Here is a 22,288-nt window from a genome sequence, read left to right on the forward strand (position 1 = left end):
TCAGCGAGGTCTCCCGCTTCGAGATCAGCCGAGCCATCGCCGCCGCCGCGAACATCGGCGGAGAGGAAGCAAGGAAAGACGTGATATGCCCAAACAAGCAGCAGAACATAGTCATCGTTAGTACTCCAAGAAGAGAAAACGCCGACCGCTACGCGGCGGTCGCTCGACTCATTGTCTACGGCACCGAACATGAAGTCAGCGCGTACGAATCGGCCCCCCACGGCACGGTGAAGGGGGTCATCCGAGGAGTGCCCCTCACGGACACGGCCCAAGAAATCAACGACTATATAGTCAACGAGTACAACCCGACGGCCCTGCAAGCCAACCGTATAGGCAAGACGATGTCGGTGGTGATCGCGTTCAACGGACCCAAGGTGCCAAACTACGTCAAGTACGGCAACCTGCTCGTCGAGTGCTCACTCTACCGAAAGCAGATAGACAATTGTCTCCAGTGCGGCCGACTCGGCCACCGAATGGACGTATGCCCAAATCCGACGAACCGGATCTGCCGCGGCTGCGGCGTCCAGAACCCCAACGACACCCACAAGTGTGTACCCAAGTGCAGCCTCTGCGGAGGCGAACACCTCACTGCAGACAAGACGTGCAAGGCTCGATACAAGACTCCGTACGTGGTGCGGAGACGGAGATGGGAGCGGCAGAGAGCCGCCAACGACGAGACGGCGGAAGGTTCTCCACCGCACCGAGAGGAAACAGCTGCGTCGCCTCCTCCCCAAGGGCACAGGAGCCGCCGCTCCCTCTCCCGGGGAGGCAGGAGTAGGAGCGAGAGCTGCGCATCGAGGCCGGGTTCGAGAGCATCATCGCCGGGTGTCGCGGCCAAGACTCGCAGGCGCGAGTCACGTTCGAGGTCAAAGACCAGGCGCGGAACGCCGAATCGGATCGCCGATAAACAGGTGGGTTGGGCAGACAAGTTTCCCGTCGCTCTTAGTAACGACAAAGACTTCCCCCCACTCACCCCTCCCCCTCCCCGTAACGACTGTAAGGAGTGCTCAGAACTCAAAAAGCTGATAGCGAAGCAGAACCAACAGATTCAGATGCAAAATCAGCAGATTAAGGCGCTAATAGAACGCATGGAGGCATTAGATAAATCAGGGAACACCGAGGACAGCGCTAAACGCAAACTAGCTAAAAAAGACACCCATCCGGAATCGCCGCCGGTGGTGGCCATGGAAGCCGAAAGAACGGAACCAAGCCCGCCGAGGCTACCGCAAACAGAACCCACGATGAAAACGGTCATGGACATGCTGTCACAAATCACTAACCAGTTAACCCAAACCAACGGCCATGTATCCCAAATAGCCCATCATGTGGGAGGGCTCACCGAACAGATGGGGAATGTGACGACGAGGCTTGACAACCTCGAGGCCAAGTATAATCAAATGTCGGCCAGGATGACGGCCTTCGACGCGAAGATCAAGCATGCAACCTTAGTCAAGAAGAAATCGCTCAAGGATACGCTACACAGCAGGCCACACCTAGGGAATAATCTCGCGAACGAAGAACACAGCCAAGATGAAGAAGAGTAAACACGACCAGAACAGCACGACGATAATTTACCAATGGAATTGCAGAGGGATAAAAAACAAATTAGGGGAGCTCAGCCTACACATCGAAAATCTAGAACAGAAACCGGACGTCATAGCGCTACAAGAAACCAACGACAGACCCAAGCTCGCGGGGTACATTACCTACACGGACCCGAGCGAAAAGAGCACGGCCATCCTAGTCCGCAGTAACATAGCCGCAACACAACACGTAACCGCCCAACGTGGATGCGAGCACGTGCTGATCGAGATCCATAATAGGAGCATAGGCAACGAGAAGAATATTTTCGTACTCAATGCCTACTGCCGGCCATCGAGAAAAGATCCCGACTTCGATGGCACCCTTCTGGACTGCATCAAGGAAGCAAATACAAGACCGATACTAATGCTGGGGGACTTCAACGCTCCACACACACAATGGGGATACAAATTCCAATCAAAAAGGGGCAGACAACTAGTTAACGTAATAGAGCAACACAACCTGGTCATAATGAACGAGCCGGACACCCCCACCAGAATGGGTACGAGCACGTCAAGGGACACCACCCCGGACCTGTCCCTGTTGGGGGGGGATCTCGACTTAACCTGGCGAAACAAGGGGACGAATCTAGGATCGGACCACGATATTATATGCCTGACAATAAGAGGACCCAATTTCAAAGCGAAACTAGGACAGGCAAGACTCACGGACTGGGATCGCCTCAGGAAGAGAATGGAAACCGAAGAAGAAGAACAAGGGGAAACGGAGTCCAGGTCCTACCAGGAGTGGGCCAAAAACATTTGGAGTGGGTGGACAAGTACACGCAAAAGATAGCTACCACAGTGCAAACCCCGTACGTGGACAGCAAACTAGTCCATATATGGGAGGCTAGGCACGGGTTAACCAGAAGATGGAAAAGGCAAAAACACAACAAGAAGTTGCGGAAACGCATACACGAACTTAACAGGAAGGCTGCGGAATACGCAACCCAGCTGTGCAGAGAAAAGTGGATGCAGCTCTGCGACGGACTGCAAGGCACTCTGTCGACAAGAAAAACGTGGAACCTCCTCAGACACCTGATAGACCCCCTAAATGGCAAGAGCGCAAGCAACCGCAGCCTTACGCGTACGTTGAACAACTACAAGGGTGGCAGCGAGCAGCTAATCAAAGATCTTAAGACAAAATACCTAAAAACGGAAAAGAACGCCACGCCACTTCCCGAATACGAGGGAACGAGTAACGCTGACTTGGACGAACCTTTCACCGATCAAGAGCTGACAGCGGCAATCGACGAAAGCAACCATGGCAGCGCACCGGGCAGAGACACCATAACCTACAAGATGCTCAATAACCTCAGCATCAAAAGCCGTCTCGAGCTCCTAGGACACATAAACAGTGCCTGGGAGGCAGGAACGCTACCCAAGGAATGGAAAGAGGCGGAGATCAGGTTCCTACCAAAACCAGGGAAGACGCCGCACATAAGCAACATGAGACCCATTTCCCTCACATCATGCGTGGGGAAGGTGGTAGAACGCATGGTCCTCAAAAGACTTCAGAGACATCTGGACATCACCGACCAGATGCCAACAACCATGTACGGGTTTCGAGAGCACCTGAGCACCCAGGATGTTCTCATACAACTAAACGAACTGGTCATCAAGAAAGCAAAAAGTCAGACGCCCAGAGCGATACTAGCACTCGATTTGAAAGGGGCATTTGACAATGTCACCCACGAGAGCATACTTCGCAACCTAGGCAAAACGGGATGCGGAGAAAGGACCTATAGGTATATCAAGGATTTTCTCACCAACAGGACGGCAATCATCAAAATCGGAGAGGAGAAGTCACAGCCGATAGCGTTGGGAGACAGGGGCACCCCGCAAGGGTCAGTCCTCTCTCCCGTGCTTTTTAACCTGGCCCTTCTCCCCCTTCCGGCCTTGCTGGAGAACATAGAAGGGATAGACCATGCACTGTACGCAGATGATATCACCATCTGGACATCGAAGGCGGGATCGGACGGCTGGATAGAGGAGACTCTCCAAAAAGCAGCAGAAACGGTCCACGAATTTGCAAGATCATGCGGCCTAAGCTGCTCACCGCAGAAATCCGAGTTAGTGATAATAAAGCCAAGACAGAAAAAGGATGAAAAGAAAGAGATAAGAATCGTCATAGACAACACCAATATCAACCCGACACCCCAAGTCAGAATCCTAGGCCTGCTCATACAAGAAAATGGCAAGGCCGGAGCAGCGATACGCAGACTCAAGACCACATCAGAGCAGATCATGAACATGATCAGAAGAGTATCAAACAGAAGGGGACTGAAAGAAGTTGATGCCCTCAAGCTAGTTCAAGCCTTCGTGACATCAAGGATAGTATACTCAGCCCCATATCTCCAACTACTAAAGAGTAACAGGGAACAGCTTGACGCAATCATCAGGAAAGCCACAAAACTGGCCTTGGGCATCCCAGTCCACTCATCCACCGAGAAGCTCCTGGGAATGGGTAAGCACAACACAATAAGTGAACTGGTGGAAGCCCATCTGTCCAATCAAAAGGTCAGGCTCAGTCAAAGCAAAGCGGGAAGAGCCGTCCTAGCCAAGATAGGATGGCAGGAAGCTTATCACCAAGTGAAGGGCCCCATACCCAAGAACTGGGCCGAAGTAATTAAAACCAAACCACTACCCCGGAATATGAAACCGGACCGCAACGAGGGACGAAGAGGGGCCAGAGCGAAAGCCCTAGCCAAAACTCTGGAACAAGAAGACGGGATCTTGTATTCGGACGCCTCGCTGCCCAAGTTTTCAACGAAAGCAACGATCGCCGTCACGAAACTAAACAAACTAGTCACGTGTGCATCCATTGCGTCACCCTCCCCCGAGGAGGCCGAAGAAGCAGCGATAGCCATTGCCTTAACTCAACCTGGCACAAACAAGATAATCACGGACTCCCAGAAGGCTTACAGAAACTTCAGGAAAGGATGGGTGTCTCTAGCGGCGCTGAGAATCCTCAAAAAGAAAACGCCTCCAAACCATAAGACAGAGCTAGTATGGGTACCGGCACACTCAGCGGTGGAGGGCAATGAATTTGCCCACCAACAGGCCCGAGAAATCAACCTCAGGGCTGAGGGGCCAGAGCAACAACCCATCACGAGCTACAAAGATATCTTAACTCATTACAGGGACGGCAGAAAACGCTTCCCCGAACCACACCGCTCCTTTAGTAGAACCCAGCAAGCCATTTATAGACAGATCCAAGCCGGATCCTTCCCGCATCCATACCTCCAGAACAAAATGTACCCAGAGAGACACAAAAAGGAATGCAACTTTTGCAAACAACCTGGCACACTCCGACATGTCATAGGAGAGTGCAATTTCTCGAAAACGTTCCCCCCGCTCCCCCCCCTACCCAATAATGCCCTTATCGAGCGATGGGAGATCTTGCTGTCCAGCCCCGCCTTGGAAGACCAGCAAGCACTCATCACCAGGGGCCAAGAGGCACTGGAAGCATATGGTACCCGAGAAGAGGGAACCACCCCATCTAGCGCTTAAGCGCTACATGCTCAATAAAGTTGTTCCTCCTCCTTCCTCCACTCGAAGAGATATACACCAGTGGCGGAAGCGAGAATGTTAGCACTTGAGCACTTGGACCGGTCGTACAGAGATTGTGTTCATGTGTTCACGGACGGATCTGTCGACAGAGAAGCAGATACCAACGCAGCGGCCTTTGTGATTCCCGGCATGAACGTTTCCTGGGCGGCTCGCATTGACCAGTTGACGTCATTAACAACGGCAGAGTGCATAGCGATCGAGGCGGCCTTGAAAAAGATCAAATCGCTTCGAGTGCAGCATGCGGTAATTCTAACGGATTCCAAGTAGGCCCTACAACTCTTACAGCTTGGATTTCCCGCAGATAAAATTTGCCAACGCTCCCTGCGTCTTCTTTAGCAGATAAAGGAAAACGGATTTTGCGTTCGCTTCCAGTGGGTCCCTTCCCACGCAGGAGTGCTTGGAAACGAGACTGCGGACCAGTTGGCTCATGAAGCCACATCGTGCACTCGTCTTCTGAAGGTGGCCCCAGATGAACGGCGCATTTTAAAAATAATCATACAAGATCATTTCCGCTCTCTTTGGCGACCACAACATCGACCTTGTGTCACCAAAGGAATGAAGAGGACAGAGGCAACCTTACTGTTCTGCACCCGGACCAACTCAGCGTGGACACCGGCGTGGCTCCATAAGCTGAACATTATCGCTTCACCTCTGTGTGGAACATGTGGTGCTACAGGCGACATCGGTCATTTTATTATGGACTGCCGAGAGTCTGCATGCGGAGGAGCGGTTAGCTTTGTTTAAAGAACTGCGAAGGATGGCCGCTCCGCATGCTTCTTTGAACGATTTAATTTTCCCGGAGGGCCATTGGATCACGAGGAGGGACATCTTTCGTTTGATCCTGCAATTTGTACGTGTCGCAAGCCTCAGCGAGTCATGGTGAATCACCGCGCATAGCGGTAAAAAGGTGCTGATCGGGTAAGCAATTGCCGGCATACCATGCAAGGCTAGGTCCACCCGTCAATAAACATCACCACCACCACCAACACCACTATTTGGAAGGTTTTTATAACACCTATTTTAAACAAGATTTCTCTCGACGTTTACAAAACCAGATTTTGATTGTACAGAGAAGCTGAGCTAGCGAAAATAGTAGAGGTATAAACACCTTTTCTGAGTCGTTTTTTAGTCGGCTGGGATAAACGTTGCGTACGTGTTTCGTAACACTTTGGGCAACCTGGGACAGGCTGGCCTATCGTCGTGTTCAGAGGAAGTTCCGGGTTGACCCTCATGTTATGAGATTATCACGGCCGACTTTAGTCGGCCGCTGCTTAGGTGAGGGCTCCGTGGGCCTACCTAGAGGCATATCCACGCAGAGAGTTGAGCAACTGTGCGCCGTTTCTTTTTAAGTTGCACGCACATGCATAATTGTAGAAACAGCTTAGGAATGACGTGACGCTGCTGTTTTCTCGTAATTTCATTATAAGCTGTGACTTCTTTCACGCACCGCGGTGCGTAAAGCTTTTTCAAAGCTTTACTATGGTTTTAAAAGCGTTTCATGATATCCGCATTCCCTAAATGAAGCAGTACGTCTTGCTTTTTACCCAACCAGCCAAATTAAATTATCTAAAAACCGTCCGTATCAGCTCGAACGGATTACAGATGGAATTGAACGCCCGGAGGCCAAGAATTGCGAAGATCCTTCCGAAAAGTTCGTCTTGAAAACGTATTTTAATCGCTTTTCAGATGGAGGCGAAAAGCAAAAACGCCCGTGAGTACGAGGTTTCGGCGCACGTTAAAGATCCCCAGGTGGTCAAGAGTAATCCGGAGCCCTCGGAGCACTACGGCGCGCCTCATCGCCTGCTTTGCGTCGGCGCGTTAAACCCTACAATAAATCAGAAACGTATTTTAAACAACTGCTTTTAGTGGCTGTTCATCTGGCCTTCTTGTAGTCCCCCTACAGCGGGAAGACGTTGAGGCAGAGCCCACATGAAAGTAGGGCTTAAGGGCGCAGTCGCAGTGGCAACGCCGAAGAGGGCCGTCAGCTCGTGCCCCGTCATCACATTCCGGGTCAGCTCTTCCGTGCGACGTCACCGCCGTGCTCGCTTTTCATTGGTCCATGACTGCCCTCATCGCGCACTGCACTGTTGGTCATTTTAAATCGAATTCCGTGGGTAGCGAGAAGGAGAGAAGTAGCACGTAAGGGGCAACGGTTTAATTAGTGTCGCATAATGGCGGTGATGGGAGCAGTCTGTCTTTATTTTTACACAACCGGCCAAACCGCTTCCGCTCACTGACTAGACAGATAGACAGAGTCATTGGTAATTATTAATAATGACTCTGGCTTCCGCTCACTGACTAGACAGAGTCATTGCTAATTATTAATAATGACTCTGGCTAATCAGTGAGCGGAAGCGGTTTGGCCGGTTGTGTAAAAATAAACACAGACTGCTCCCATCCAGTACAGCAATCCTCGGTGGTGTCGTTTCGCAACTGCAAACATATCAGTCTGTCTTGATTTTACCCAATCGGACAAACCGCTTCCGCTCACTAACTAGCCAGAGTCATTATTAATAATTACAGTGACTCTGGCTAGCCAGTGAGCGGAAGTAGTTCAGCCAGTTAGCTACGACTGCTCCCATCGCCGCCATTATGCGGCACTGATTAGACCATTGCGCGTAACGGTAATTTGCCAGGTTAATATGCAAACGATGAGATTGCAAGGGTCTGCCAACGGGTTCCCAGACAGTTTATCGAACGCTGTTTGATCGAATGCCTTTTTATCATTTATAGTTTTATAGAAAGTGGGGTGTTGTTGCTTTCACTGTCATTTTTAGTGTTTATTTTGTTTAACTTGCCTTTGAATTACGCAATCTCCAGCTAGTTTCACTCGACATTGTTGTGGCCGTGTATTATGCGGAAGAACCTGCATATACATGTTTTCTTGTCTTTCCCGCATTTTCGTTGTTTTCGGGCACCTTTATTTTAGTAATACATTTTTATTTTTTGCGTGTTAATTGATAGGTCTCGAGCACGTATACATTCCAAGCTTTTCTATCACAATAGTAGCAACTATGCGAGCAATCCTAACCCTGTACGCAGTATCCTTTAGTTTTGTTCGTTGTACTTATATTGGTATCGTCAAATATACACCTTGCGCCAACGTACATCATCGCGGGATCCGTAGTCTTGTCGTCCCGCAATTATTCTAGTCACGTTGTCTGCACGCGATAACTACTGTGGCCATGTGGTCGCAATTTTTATCTCTCAGAGGAATATCTCGCCAAAAACGTTGGAAATATTGGTGGTATTTGAATTGAGGGGAGGAGGAGGGTGCGGCGGTGAAAGTGTGGCCCCGAAAAAGGTGGAAGGCCACAAGCACTGATTGTTTGCCGTATCCGCCGTCCCCCTGTTTTCGAATAACCGGAGACGAATACTGAGTGACAAATGCTAGCTCATAACTCATTATTCAGACGGCGCTATTCTGCGGTACGTCTGGAGACTGGAATCATCTTAGTTCGCCCCTCCAGCACCAGAAACGCTTTGAAATGATAAAGTAAGTGGAATCAAAATAAATTTGGAGGGGACAAGGGCACAAGAACAGGAGGGGACTATGGATATCTTCATCCTTGCATTTAGCCTTTAAAATAGCCTCGGAAAACACCGTTCTCACTAGGCGTACGGCGGCGACAGCACCATGAATAAAGATATCATTTAAAAAACAGAGCAGGTTGTCTGAGCCAGATACTGGAAGCTTGTTGGCTGAAAACCCGTGACGTGCTGAGATGCAAAGAGGGACAGGTAGGAGAAGACGAACCAGCCGGCAGTATGGGGTCTAACTTTGCAACGCACTTTTTTCGCTTTAGTTCTAATTAAGTAAGTTTTTGAGAACAATAGGACAAGAATTGGTAACTAACTAGAAATAAACACCGTGCCGATGAAGACCTAGCAATGCAGAAATCGGAGGACACTTTTACTGGTTGTCTGGTTGGATTTTTGATATTGGACGGACAAGCTCTGATTTGATTGATTTGGGGGTTTACCGCGCCGAAGCTGCATATGGGCTGTGATTTGCGCCGTAGTTCACGGCACCGGATTAATTTTGACCACCTGGGGATTTCTGACGTGCGCCGAAGCCTCGACACACGGGGGTTTTCGCTTTTCCTCTTCGTCTGAAAATCGGCCGCTGCTGCCGAGATCGAACTCGCGACCTTGGGCTCAGACCACAGCGTAGAGCCACTAACAGCGGCTTAGACACTGAGCCACCGCGGCGGGGTACGCACAAGCGCAAAGAACTGCCTTACATAAACAGACGCGGCAAAATAATTATTTATGTGGCGATACAAAAGCGGAGTATGAAAAACTACGAAGCACATCTCGGCATTCTAGCCTATACGCTACAATGACATAGATCAGATTGGAGACTAGAGGGAGACGGAGATTCGTTATAGCAGTTCTAACTGCGCAATGACCAGAGCAAAAAAATTTGTGAAGAGAAACTTCGCGCACAGCAAAAACATAGAACACACGCAGGAAACAAAAGGCGCCTATTATAAATACTACAAATTTTGGTAAATAATAAATATCGGTCGTGGTAACAAGCTTTTTTAATTACATAGCATACAGGAAACTAAAAAGAAATGTACTGCAGATTTTCCTAAACAGATTGAGAAAAAAAAAAAAAAAAACGTTATTGATAAAACGGCTTCGATGAAATGGCGTTCAATGAAGTGTGCCGACCCCCTCCGATTGATCCCTTTTAAGCCGGGATTTCTCGTTTCCAAGGTGAACTTTACACTAATCCAATAATGCATACAAAGCGTATTTGGTTTATAACACCTATTAGATGCGACTGCATCTCATTCACTCGCCTTGTCCCTCCATACGGCGTTGTCCGTCCACAACCCTCCCCGTACACACTATAAAAAAATAATAGCGGCGCCCGGTTTCGATCCCACGATCCTGTGGGCGGAACTCGAGGTACATGGTGCTCTTCCCACTGCGCCACAAAACCGAGACAGAATCAAATGCTACGAACGCGCCTTATATCCTTGACTCATTCAAATTACGTCAAGAAGCTTCTGATACAACGCATGATGGGGCAATCATTAACACTTGCAATAAAAGAAAAGAAGCTCCCACTTACAGCAACAATGATGGAGTAAAGGTCGTTGCGACAGCGAAGCCCCAAGCATACCACTTAGAAAGAGTGACCAAGATTGGCCAATAAAACATAATAATATTCATAAAACATAATAATCATACGCGTTCCCGACATGTTTCACGCGATTTCAGAATCAATCCAACGGAAACACCAAGTGAACCCCACGATGCGTCGCATGTATACACAGCGTTCCCCTCGCGGGGAGGTGGGCGCAATTTTTTCTAAACAGGATTTTTCTCGACGTTTAACAATCTGGGTTTAGATGGCCCAGAAAAGGTTGAGTCAGCCGTACAATAGCATAGGTGTATACGACTTCTTATAAATCGTGGGGGTCTTTTCTGGGCCGTTTTGTAGTTATTTGCTTCGTCTGGAATAAACGTTGCGTGCGCTTTTCGTAACCCTTTGCGCTACCTGGGAAAGGCTGCCCTATCATCGTTTTCCGAGGAAGTTCCGGGTTGACTCTTGTCTTGTCAGATTATCTCGGCGGACCTTATCCTGCCGCTGCCGCAGCTCCGTGGCCCCACCTAAGCGGCATATTGCATCGTGGCTTTGACGAATCCTCGCAGAGTTGAGCAACTGTGTGTCGTTTCTTTTTAAGTTGCGCGAACATACTTGTAGAAACAGCTTAGGAATCACGCGCCGCTGCTGTTTTCTCGTAATTCTATTATAAGGAGTGACTTTAACGCACCGCAGTGCGTGAAAACTTTTCTAATGTTTCACTATGGTTTTAAAAGCGTTTCACGATAACCGCACTCCTTAAATGAAGCAGTATGTCTTTATTTTAACGTAATCGGCCAAATTAAAACATCTAAAAACCGTCCAATTTGAGAATTTATCACCTCGAACAGATTTCAGATGGAATTAAGTGCTTCCAGACGTCAAGAATTGCGGGGAAAATAGCTTTCCAAGAACTTCGTATAGAAAACGCATTTTAAACAAATACTTTTAGTGGCTGTTCGTCTACTTCACTTGTAATCTCCTACAGCGGGAAGACGTTGAGGGAGAGCCCACGTGAAACTTCCGCATGCTTGGGTCCGGAGGGTCAGTTTTGGCGCCAAAAGTAGGGGTTATGGGCGCGGTCGCAGTGGTACCACTGAGGAGGACCGTCAGCTCGTGCCCCGTCTCTGTATTTTGCGTCGGAGAAGTAATATCTGTTTTTGTACATCTGGCACTGTTCCGTCCGCGCACTTCGAGCGTTGCTCTGCGCCGCTGTCTACTTCACCAACTTTAGTAGGTACCTCACGGTGGAGTGACGAAAGTGTTTTGCGCTGTTGTCTCGAATTACAGGGTGCAGACCGAGTGGATGCCTTATTTGTGGACGCTGCCTGACTACAAACAAACTACGGCAGCGCTAGAGCAGAAATAAGGCGGCTCGAAGAGCAACAAACTACCACGCACGAGGAACTCGTTCAGGAGCTCAAGTGAGGGCGAGAAGCGTATCAACGGGACCGAGATGAATTTAGGCGCGTCAACGAGCTACACTTCCGCATGCTCACAAGTTTGTTTCAAGCTGTGTTTCCCGACCAGACAGCGCTGTTTTCAACCTCATCAATGTTTATGGAGGCATATGACCTGACTGGCAAACAAGGCACACGCATACAAGGGAGACGCCCACGCGACATGTCGAACACAAAGATGAATCCCAGCCCGCAGGTCCTGCAATGGAACTTTAGCTCTTTCAGTCACGAATTATTATATTCACTGCAGAAAAATTTCATACTTGGAGGTTTAACAGTGTCAAGTGTCTAGAGGTAAGAAAAAAAGGTTCAGTCTCTCTAGAATACTTATTAAGCAAATGGCGTTGTGTCCTCGTACGGAGACACCATTACTCAATCCTGCTTTTACCTATAAAAATAATAAATATCGTGAGGCAGTTTCCAAACAAGGAGGTGAAATAATAATTTCTGCACACGAAAGAGGTGTTTTTAGCCTTTATAAATGATTTACGCCGCAGTAAGATAACTTAGGACGGCAACACACCGGAGCTTCTACAAAACTTGGTGGCGTCCATTTTGAAACGACGTTTATGAGTGCGGTTCCGCCATTCTACATCACATGGTGCTACATTTCACTTCCGCAGGTTTCGAACATCAGCCGCACCGCTCTGCAGCATGAACTCTTTTGGTTTTTGCGACGAAAACGACGAAGAAATTCGCGTCTCCATATGGAGACACGGTGACTGAAAGGGGTAGAGGCTTCGCCGTTCGTGCTGCGGGGCTAACGGAGCGCCTCCGGCGCGATTCTATCCCGGTTCTTTTGCTCCAAGAAACGGACTGTCTGTAGGTTCACCTCACGGTCTACAATACCTATTCGTGTCCAATGATACTTAAACTTAGAAGAGGGAGACGTGGTAAAGACAAACATTCACCAGCCCCTCAGGCTAGGGTCCAAGCTGTGGTGCTCGTGGACAAACTTGTATAGACACTAGCAACATTCGTACGCAATGTCGCGAAGTGGTTGCTATCATCACAGCTTTATCGGGGTGTCAAGTTAATGGTTTCATCAGAATACATACGTCCTGCTGTGAGCGGTGGCGATGACCCCACATGGATCATAGCTCCTTGTCGCCGTGCCCAAGGTTTGCCCATTCTAATTGGAAGAGATTTTAAGGCTGTTCTTATAACTTGGGGCTACACTAAGGACACAAGAAGGGTGTCTGCATTGATTGGGGCAATGGAGGCTGTCCACCTTGAGCTTCAAAACGAGGTTGGCACTGTAACCCACCTCACCGCCGACCATGTCAAGCAGACCGACAGTTCTCCGGACCTGACCTGGGCAAGCACGGCTGTCAAATGCGAATGGCACACCTGGCCAGATACTCTTGGTAGCGACCATTTCCCTGCAGTGAAGCTGAAGTGACTCAAAGATCACCGCCAGTCACGCCCGGCCTACGTGATCCGCTGGGACAAATTTAGGGAGGCTCTTTTACAAACTCCATCGGGGGATAGCCATGGTGAAAAACACATCTCAGTCGCCATTCTAGGCGCTATTCACGCGGTGACCGGAACGTATACGGTGAAGGCGGACTCTCCGAATCCCGACATTTCCTTACTCAACTTTTGTGCCAGTCGCCTTCAGGCACAACAGCGATACCGCAAGAACGGCGAAACACTTTCACCGCGGATAAGGCTGAACAAGGCTACAGCCGCCGCTCGTCAGTACTCCAAGAAGTTGCACAGAGCTCAATGACATGCGCACTGCTCGTCGTGCAACGAAAGAACGGGCCAGTTCAAAATGTGGAGAACGTTTCAAGCCATGCAAGGAAAGCGGTGAATGCGCACAGCTGGCCAGAACCTTGCCCTTCACCTCAACATTGACGGGGCCACTCTCGCTAACACAAACGTTTTATTTCCACAGCCATTAGTTACGTGCTCAGCTACAGAACCCAAGGCAACCGCAACAACAGAAACGAAAGAAAACCCTATGGAAACTCCATTCACGATGGCCAAGCCGGTTACAGCAATCAGCCAGTCAGCGCCAGCAAGCGCGCAGGATCTGACGGCCCTACATGTTCCGCGCTCAGAAACCTTCCTGACAACATCCTAGAACAACTACTTGATTGGTTCAACGACATCTGGCTTTATTCCTCTATACCACTGGAATGGAAGGAGTCCTGAGTAATACAAATTCCTAAGCTTGGGAAGCAACCAGACAAGTTGGAAAACCTGCGCCCTATTGCGCTTACTTCAAATGTCTTCAAAGTGATGGAGAGAATGGTTCTTAACAGGATTCAATGTCACCTGGAAACTACCACGCAGCTTGGGGACACGCAAACTGGGTTTCGCCCCGCCTTTGCGCACAAGACAGCCTGATTCTTCTCCATCCAACGCTAAAAGAACCTCGTACGCCAGTTGACCCCATAATCGTAGGAGCAATTGATGGATGGAAACCTTTTGACTCCGTTCCTCATGAGTCATGACTGCGTCGTGGAAGGAGCGCGACGCCGAGGCGTACCAGGAAAGACCTTTAAGTTCATAACTCTTTCTTTAAAGAGCGAAGCGTCCGCGTCAAGGTGGGCCAGGCCTTTGGTGAGAAAACAGCAAACAAAATAGGTGTACCTCAAGGGGCAGTGCTGTCTCCAACACTTTTTAATATGGTCATGGCGGCCCTTCCACCTATGCTGGACAAGATTTCAGGCATATCTTACACCATTTACGCCGACGGCATCACCATCTGGTTGACGGGTGGCTCACTCGGCGAACAAGAGCAGGTTCTGCAACAAGAACTGAACACAATCACTGACTTTGTGGAGTCAGTGGGTCTCTCGTCTTCTCCAGAGAAGACATCCTTTATAGTGGTAGCCAATGCCCGCCTTCGCAAGCAGCAAGTGAAGGACCACATCACCCTTTGTATGAACGCAGAGGGACTGCAAGCGAAAGAGAGCGTTCGTATTCGCAGTCTACCTGTTGATGAAGATTGTGGATGCTGAACATTGATGTCGCAACTTCTCCGCACGTGGAAGAACACAACCCACCTATTTAAACGAGTCACGTCCAAACCATGGGGAACTGATGAGAGCTCTCTACACACACAAGCGGACTCTTAGTTTCCAAAACAATGTACGGCATCAACTATACATACCTCACAAAGAAAACTGGCAGAAGCTTGAAATCCTGCACCGTGGAGCTGTGCGCGTCGTTACAGGATTGCCAAAAGTTTCAGCCAAGGGCGTTCCGCACGCACAAGCACAGGCTAACAGACTTGACGACATAGCCGACGACAAATGGATTGGACAATATCAGTGTCTGGACAGCACCAATGCAGGCAGGAGACTCTTCTCAGAGCTGGTTTCGAGCTTCCCGGCAGACATCAGCACGAACTGCCGGTCCCGCCTTGGGAAGACATCATTGTGACAACGAACAAGCCGCTGCCAAAAAATGTCGGTCAGACCGCCCAAGACGAAGGAAAAGGAAATTTAAATATCACGTCCTAGAACTAGCCAGTGGAGAGAGCGATATCCCAGCAAGTCGTACCCAGCATGTCTACACAGACGCCGCAGTCGAACATGACCGCGTCTCACTCTGCTATTACAGCCTCGAAGACCGAAGCGCAAATGCAGTGTGCGCTTTGTCAAAATTTCCAGCCGAGAAGCCCAGCTGAGGGCCAGTCTGCTTGACTGAACATGTAGGCAAACATCCAACCACCCTCGGCCCTCGAACGATATTAATTTACACATACTCAATGGACGCAATTCGAGCCCTTGGTTCACGCAAAACTCATGTGCAGCTTTCCCGCTCATGGCAGTCCTTTGAACAGTGATTACTCTGTACGTTTTTAGCGAAATGCAAAGTTCTTTTGAAAAGCTAATATTTGGGGTGAAAACTTGCTTTGTGCACAGTTTCAAGTCGGGCACGTTGCGCGGCTAGGTTCCCGAGCCATGGAAATCATCCCATAGGAATGCATGGGGAGAGATTTGACAGTGAATTATACAGAAAATATTCAGAATAATGGAATGTTCTTTCACAGTTTTGATGTTCACGTTGACGTCTGGCTTTATGCCAAATATCACTTTCCTGAAGTCGTTTTGCTAGGTTCCTGAGAAGTCGGAATTTTGAGCGAGAAAGCTGGGTATGACTGGCCGCACTGTCCGCAGAATTAAGAAATTCCTTGCTGAATGCCAACAGAGTGGCCTGCAATGCCAAATCCAATGGGTCCCTGGACATGAAGGTATTAAAGGTAATGAAGAGGCACACAGAATCGCCTGGGAGCAACTTCGTATTCAACCCGAGCAAGACTCTTTAGAACCCGCTGATTCAGATGCGGAGGCCGCTGATGATCGACACAGAGGACGGTGCTGCTTTGGTGAAGGCTGAGCGCAAGGCCATTCTTCAAAACAAAGTTCCGGAAGACCCCAACCCATTGTCCCCCGGATTCAGCCGATGGGGCTAAGGATATAAGAACGGGGACGGCCCTTACGCCTAGTATAGATTACTACTTATTCGCGCGTGGAAACCCGTACAGCTCTCCTAACTGCCAGAAATGTGGCACCGGTGCCCTGTGCAGTGCGCAACACCTCCTGTGGGATTTAGTGTTCCTAGAGAACGCTGCCTAAAGACACTTGGCCCACTACGACCGGCAGACTACGAACTTTGGGTTAATCCACTTGGAGCCCCACCTCACAGGAAGCACCTGCCGGACACTGCTGATTTTCATCAGAGAAGCCAGCATTGAGGACTGCTTTTAGATGCCTTTCTTTCCCTGTTTTGCCCACTCCCTACTTCCTATCCCTTTTCCGACTCTTGACCGAGGCCTCCGGTCATGTCAAGGGGACTTCTCTCCCTCTCTTTTTTTCAATAAACGTGTGTTAATTCATAGTTTACGTCAGCTCTTGTTTGCGATGTCACCGCCGTGCTCCGAAATGTAACGGTGGCGGATATATTAGTGCAAAACAAATGCGTTGTTTCTTTTGTGCAGCTGCTCCGCGCTATTTCATATGGAAGTGCTGTACGTATAAATCGGTAACTATCAGTAGTACCCGGCGATGTCAGGGTTTCCAGGTCTGGCGATTTATCGCCAAAATGGCGACAAATTACGGAAGGGAACACTTCTCGTTTACGCCGTCTCCGACGGGATCACTTTGGACATGGTGGAGCCCTACCCAAAGCTTAGGAGGGGCCCAGCTAGCCATCAGCGCATTGGGAGAAGTGTGCAGAAAGTTGTGCTTCTTATTCATGCTTTCAGGAAGCCACCACAGAACAGGAAGAGGCCACTGCAACAGAGCCAAAGGCCAGCTTACGGAAATCATACCTCGCGGCGTGGCCCAGCCAATAACCAGTTGTTGACTGGCGCAGAAAGTGCATATGACAGTTAAACGAGCAAAGGTGGAAGCTGTTGCGAGCCTGTGCAAAATACAAACGAAGAAAATGGCTGCGGCTTATCTCAGCTAACGCTAGACATGCAAAGTTAACGCTTGGTTTAGTGTTGTTAAGTCTTTGTTTCACTTGGTTAACCTTTGATTTAGCTGTATTTTTCATACTTAGGCATACACTCATCGTTAAGCCATTTATGTTGACTGTGCCTATTCGCCGCGAGCTCGACATGTAGGTGGCGACACCGTCGCGCTGCTAGTGTGGATGCTCCGCAGAGCGGCCCGTAGGAATGCACATTGTGGGCGCGCTTCGTGCTTTTTTCTCGCAGTATGAGCGCACGAAAGGTGCAAACAAGAGTGGTATGCTGTAGTTCGGTTCCTCAACGTTCAATGTATAGCATGGAAGCGGCAGTCAGTTTTTATTACTACGCCAAAAAAAGCGACGGCTCATCGGGAATCTCAGAATGGCCGTAATTGTGACAATGAACTTGTACGCTGTGGCTCGTAGCAAGCTTGATCTTTCCCGACTATGGCTTTGAGCCTTCAATAACAGCATAAATAGAAACAAATCAGGAAGCCTCGATCTTTGAAATTCAGTTTACAACGGCAATCTCAATCGCTTTCACTAGTAGCATGACGCATTCTTGCATTTGTGGGATGCCCTGAAATGGTAACACTACTTAACTGCCCCGAAATTCTTTCTAAGAGCTTACGATATTTTTGGTGTGTTCAAAAGGCAACATAAAATTACTGAATTTTGATCAGCGCAGAGATATAAATGTAACCGCTCTAACGGGTCTTTTAAATGAAATTTTAGCGACTCTGAAGGAAGGTTTGATGAATAACGGTTTCGGATCACTTATTTACGGCTTTCGTCGCAAGTGAACTTGCGAATTGAATTGTCAACGCACGCAGTACAATCAACATCTCATGTTTAGCTAGGTTTTAGCAAAGTGACAAGCAGGTTTACAGTGTGCAAACCAAGCTTCTGGGACCTCACAGTGAGCACAAATTTTCTGTTACGGCTGCTCTGTTGACCAATTGCGTTCCTTTTAAAATCTAACAGGTGCCTGCAACACTGAGATGTGTTTGCATTCTTGCGTATAAGGTCGCTTACGAACCCTAAAGATGGCAATAAATGAAGTTGCGCTGTTGCAGATGTAGTAAAACATTTCCTTTTTATTTCTCGTTGCGAATCAGCGCAACGGGTTCCCGGTAACTACTTTGTTTTGTAAACTGAATATCGCCTTTGTCTTTTATTTCTTGAGGATTGGTTAAAAAATGAAATTCTGTGCATTTCCTTTTTTTTTTTTTTTTTTCGTGAAGAGGGGGGAGGTCCTGCCAACGGTGCAAGAGCAGAGAGAACAGAACGCACGTAACGCGAAAAGCCAAACTATGGTTATCAGTATTACTTACAATCGAAACTACACTAGGCGTTGTGTTCTGTAGCGGTGAAAAAGCAGTACTTTAACACGTATTTTAAAAATTAATTAACCCCCCTTTGATCCGAGATTGTCCAGGAATTGTGGCTCGCCTTTTTCAAAAATGTATTGAAAGCAAGCATTGTGGGAAAAAATTAAAAAAAATCAGCGAGTGAAGGCACACACGCCCCTCACACATGTGGGCAACAACGTGCATTATATTACGCGTTTTCTCCTCTTTCTTTAAACTTAGGTCCACCTTAAGAGGTTAAGACGTGACCATATTAGGCATTTGGTTATGCTCAGTGAGACACGTTTCTGGACAAGGTGATTCATGTCGGATTTGAAATATATGAAAATGACACACGAAATGCCACATGACAGACGCAAACTCACAACTGCTTAATTTTACCGAAAAATCCCCCCTAAATACTCTTGCGCATCCATAGAAACGTATTTTAAATAATACGTAAAATTAGCAACTCAACAGAGCTGAATAAATGTTTATTCCTCCTCCTGAGTATAAACAACGACTGTCCAAAAATGGTATTTATTTTAGAAATATACGGGAAGGACACGATCACACAGGCGCTTGCTGGTGTAAAATACGTGTCCGGTAATGTATGGGCGATAGCTCAGGGGTCGTGTGCAGTGTAAATGTTTTTGTTTTTTTCTTCTTTCTATAAGGACACAGCGCAGTTTTACAAGGGTGTGGAATTTGCACGCGTACGCAGGTCTTGTCGCTTCTTACCCGTTTGCGTACTAAACTTTTATGCTTTAAATAATCACCACGCCACCTTCAAAAAGCACCCTTCGACGTTCCCGAAACGGCAGACGACTGCACTCAACAATAGGAAAAGTGCAATGTGTGGAAGCAATGTTCACACTCAAGCGGTGACCACGGCGAAGATGTTTCGTGGAATTAAACCAGCGCATTAACCCACAACGGCCGCTGATTATTGCGTTTCTAGAGGAAATGCGCAAGCAGAGGTAACTATGTCATTGCTTACTGCCAAACGAGCACACATATTGGTTGTTTTGTCGTGTGCAGCACGCGTCTTGCGCCGCACGCAACGTGAAAAAGCAGACGACGCGAGAGCGCCATCCACACTAGGAGCGGTTCGTCCCGCCGCCGCCAGGGGCCGACTCTGTTCGCGCTCGGGGCGAATAGGTCGGTTGCTACAGGTTACTGTGACTAGGCTTGGGTAGACAGGCATTGTTAGTCACACGTGGATACTGTTGTGGCACCGCTTCCGGCGTTTTGCGGACCGAACAACTCGCTCTTCCCAGTCTCCGACGATTGCTTCGCGAGCTTGGCATTCCAAACCCTGTCCGGTGAAGCAGCTCGCCGGGTGATATCCGCGAGGTAGTCAGACGCCGCTTGACGATGGCGGCTCAAAGCCTCCGGCTGGCGCGAAACGCCGAGGAAAGACTTCCCGGCCTCGCTCTCATTCATGGCCAAGATCGCACTGACTAGGCGAGCGGGGCGCTTCTCTTAACTAGGCGCCCGGCGAGTCACGTGGTGAGGTGGCGACCCAGCTGCTGAGAGCGCATGCGCGAAGACAGCGTGGCGAGTCACGTGATGCGTTGCCAAGGCTACGGCGCAGCTGCGGTCAGTTGAAAGTCAAACTGCTGGCTAAAGCGAAACTATGCTCGACTAGGTTAGCAAAGCGCTGCTCTAAAAACTCAGTGCCCTTACGCTCCGTGAAGAAGGATGACAACGAAGCTGGGCGCAGTCCAAGGAGTGTACGAAACAAAGCACATTTGTTTGTAATTTGCGATTGGGCATACTTCGTAGGCAATTAACTGAACGAAACTTACAAGGACTCGAGCTTTATTCTAGCTGACAAACAAGAAACTGTCGGTTCCCCAGTCGCGATGTGGGCAATATACTGTCTGTAACGCACCAAACGAAACCGTTCAATCGCGGACGACACCAGACAGGTTGCATTGGGCCGTGAGACGTACACATTTAAATCTCTCACAAGTAGAACGGGCATGTAATCGGTGAGGGCGTGAAACCTAGCTGCGCGCACCCTCCACCCCCCACCCTTGCACGCATAAACCGGCAAACGGTGATGTGCGTGTGCTTAGACGTAAGATACAGCGCCAGAGATATCGCTTCGAAAGCCCTTCAAGCTGAACAAGAATTATTGGCTCAAGTAGACGTTCTAAGCGCGCAAGTCGCTCTTCATCTGGAGGGATTCGCAGCTACACGACGAGGTGGAACTTGAGGCGGCAACGGCTGCACGTTCTGCGGGAGCTGCTTTCTGATGTTCTCGCGCTTCTGTGCGCGCCGATGCCCCTGCGATTCTCGATTATTAACCTCCGAGCGGACGAAACGCGTCCGTCCCATAGAAAGTTAAAAGAGCAACTGCTGATAACGGTGCTAGCGCCGTTATCTGCACTTACATTTTTGACTTGCTATGGGCTCGCTTTTACCTGGCTATGGACTTTTAAAAAACTATATGACAATTTGCCGATTGTGCAACTTGTTTAAGAGGCATCAGTGGTGGTGAGGGGTTTAATTAAATCACTATGGTACTAGGTCTATTGTGCAACTTGTTAACGAGGCATCAGTCGGGGTGACCAGTTTAATTAAATCACTGCGGCGATCGGCTGACTGTGCAACTTTTTAAAGAGGAATCAATGGTGGTGATGGGTTTATAATTTGCGTAAGAGGCGTCAGCGGTGGCGAGGAGAAGTGGAGAAGCAGTGCCGAATAAAGCTGCTTCACCGGAACCAGAACTGGGCTAGAAGGGAGGGGTAAATGAGACATACTGCCACACTGTAAAACCGATTCCAGATGCCGTCTGCAACACCCGCGTTGGATTCGGGCTGCCTGCAGTATTGACAGTAAAAGGGTAAGTTCTTAGAAGATGGCAACGCATACGCTACTGCGTCCAGTAAATGTTGAGCAATCGAGACAAGGGTGGTGCTCCAATGGAGTGAACGTCCCTCACATAGACCTGCGTCGCCGCGGCTCACACCCACTTCAATGGCCGAGGCGCGGAGCGACGGCCGTATCACCGGAGCCTTTTAGTCTTTCTGAGTGAAAACCTCCTGTTTACGTACATTTAAACACACTCGCCCCCACCGTTTTATGCTGCAGAGCAAACTTTCGCAATTAAAAAAAAAAAACTCTTCCGCCAATCAGCCGCGTAGTCCATTGTATCTCGGCCGCCCCGCTTTACTCCAGAACACGGGCACATGGATAGAGTTTCTTAGTAAGTATACCAGAGAGAAAACTGCACCAATAACACACCATTCTTTGAGTTTTTTGTGGCCCTGTGTTCGAATATACGGCCACTAAAGCGTTTCAATCCAAGCCAATGATGAAACTAAGGCGAGCGCATGATGTAATGGCGGTCCATTACTACTCAGACGGCCTTGATGTGAGCCTCATATACGCTAGCGCCAGATTCCTCTCTAGTGTATATTGTAAGAAACTCTATGGACGGGCCCACGGCGTGAACTGCAATAGCGCCTGATTATCGCGTCACCTGCGTTCACTTCCTGTGGCCTGCCGTTACGTACTTACCAGGAGTGTCTGGTGACGTTGCTCCTACGGCTCTCTTCCCGCATGTTATCTGGTGGCACTCCTTCATTGTGCATGACCCGGTCGAGCAGCTGCAGGTGATCTGTCTTTGGAAGCACGCACACGTAATCTCGGCAACCCCGCGCCGCTGCTGTTTTCTCACCTGTGTTATCAGTTTTGTCTTCTCTTGCGGCCACGTACGGCAGTGCTTAACCGCTTCTTTTTGTTCTTCAGCCCGAGTTTGCTGAACACGACGCAAAAAAG

The 22,288-nt window shown here is 49.0% G+C and overlaps 1 protein-coding gene across 1 annotated transcript in view; it reads right to left on the bottom strand.

The window, feature by feature from the left end:
- The window catches only part of LOC144139715 (uncharacterized), a 29,691-nt gene extending 7,554 nt beyond the window's left edge, over positions 1-22,137 (bottom strand). Inside the window, exon 1 of the mRNA XM_077671997.1 lies at positions 22,028-22,137. The gene's annotated coding sequence lies outside the window, so the exon portion shown is untranslated. The remainder of the gene's footprint in view (positions 1-22,027) is intronic.
- Positions 22,138-22,288: the final 151 nt, after the last annotated feature.

Source organism: Haemaphysalis longicornis, unplaced genomic scaffold, assembly GCF_048455015.1.
Source record: "Haemaphysalis longicornis isolate Haplotype H1 unplaced genomic scaffold, Haemaphysalis longicornis Haplotype H1 scaffold_5, whole genome shotgun sequence".
NCBI classification, from domain to species: domain Eukaryota; kingdom Metazoa; phylum Arthropoda; class Arachnida; order Ixodida; family Ixodidae; genus Haemaphysalis; species Haemaphysalis longicornis.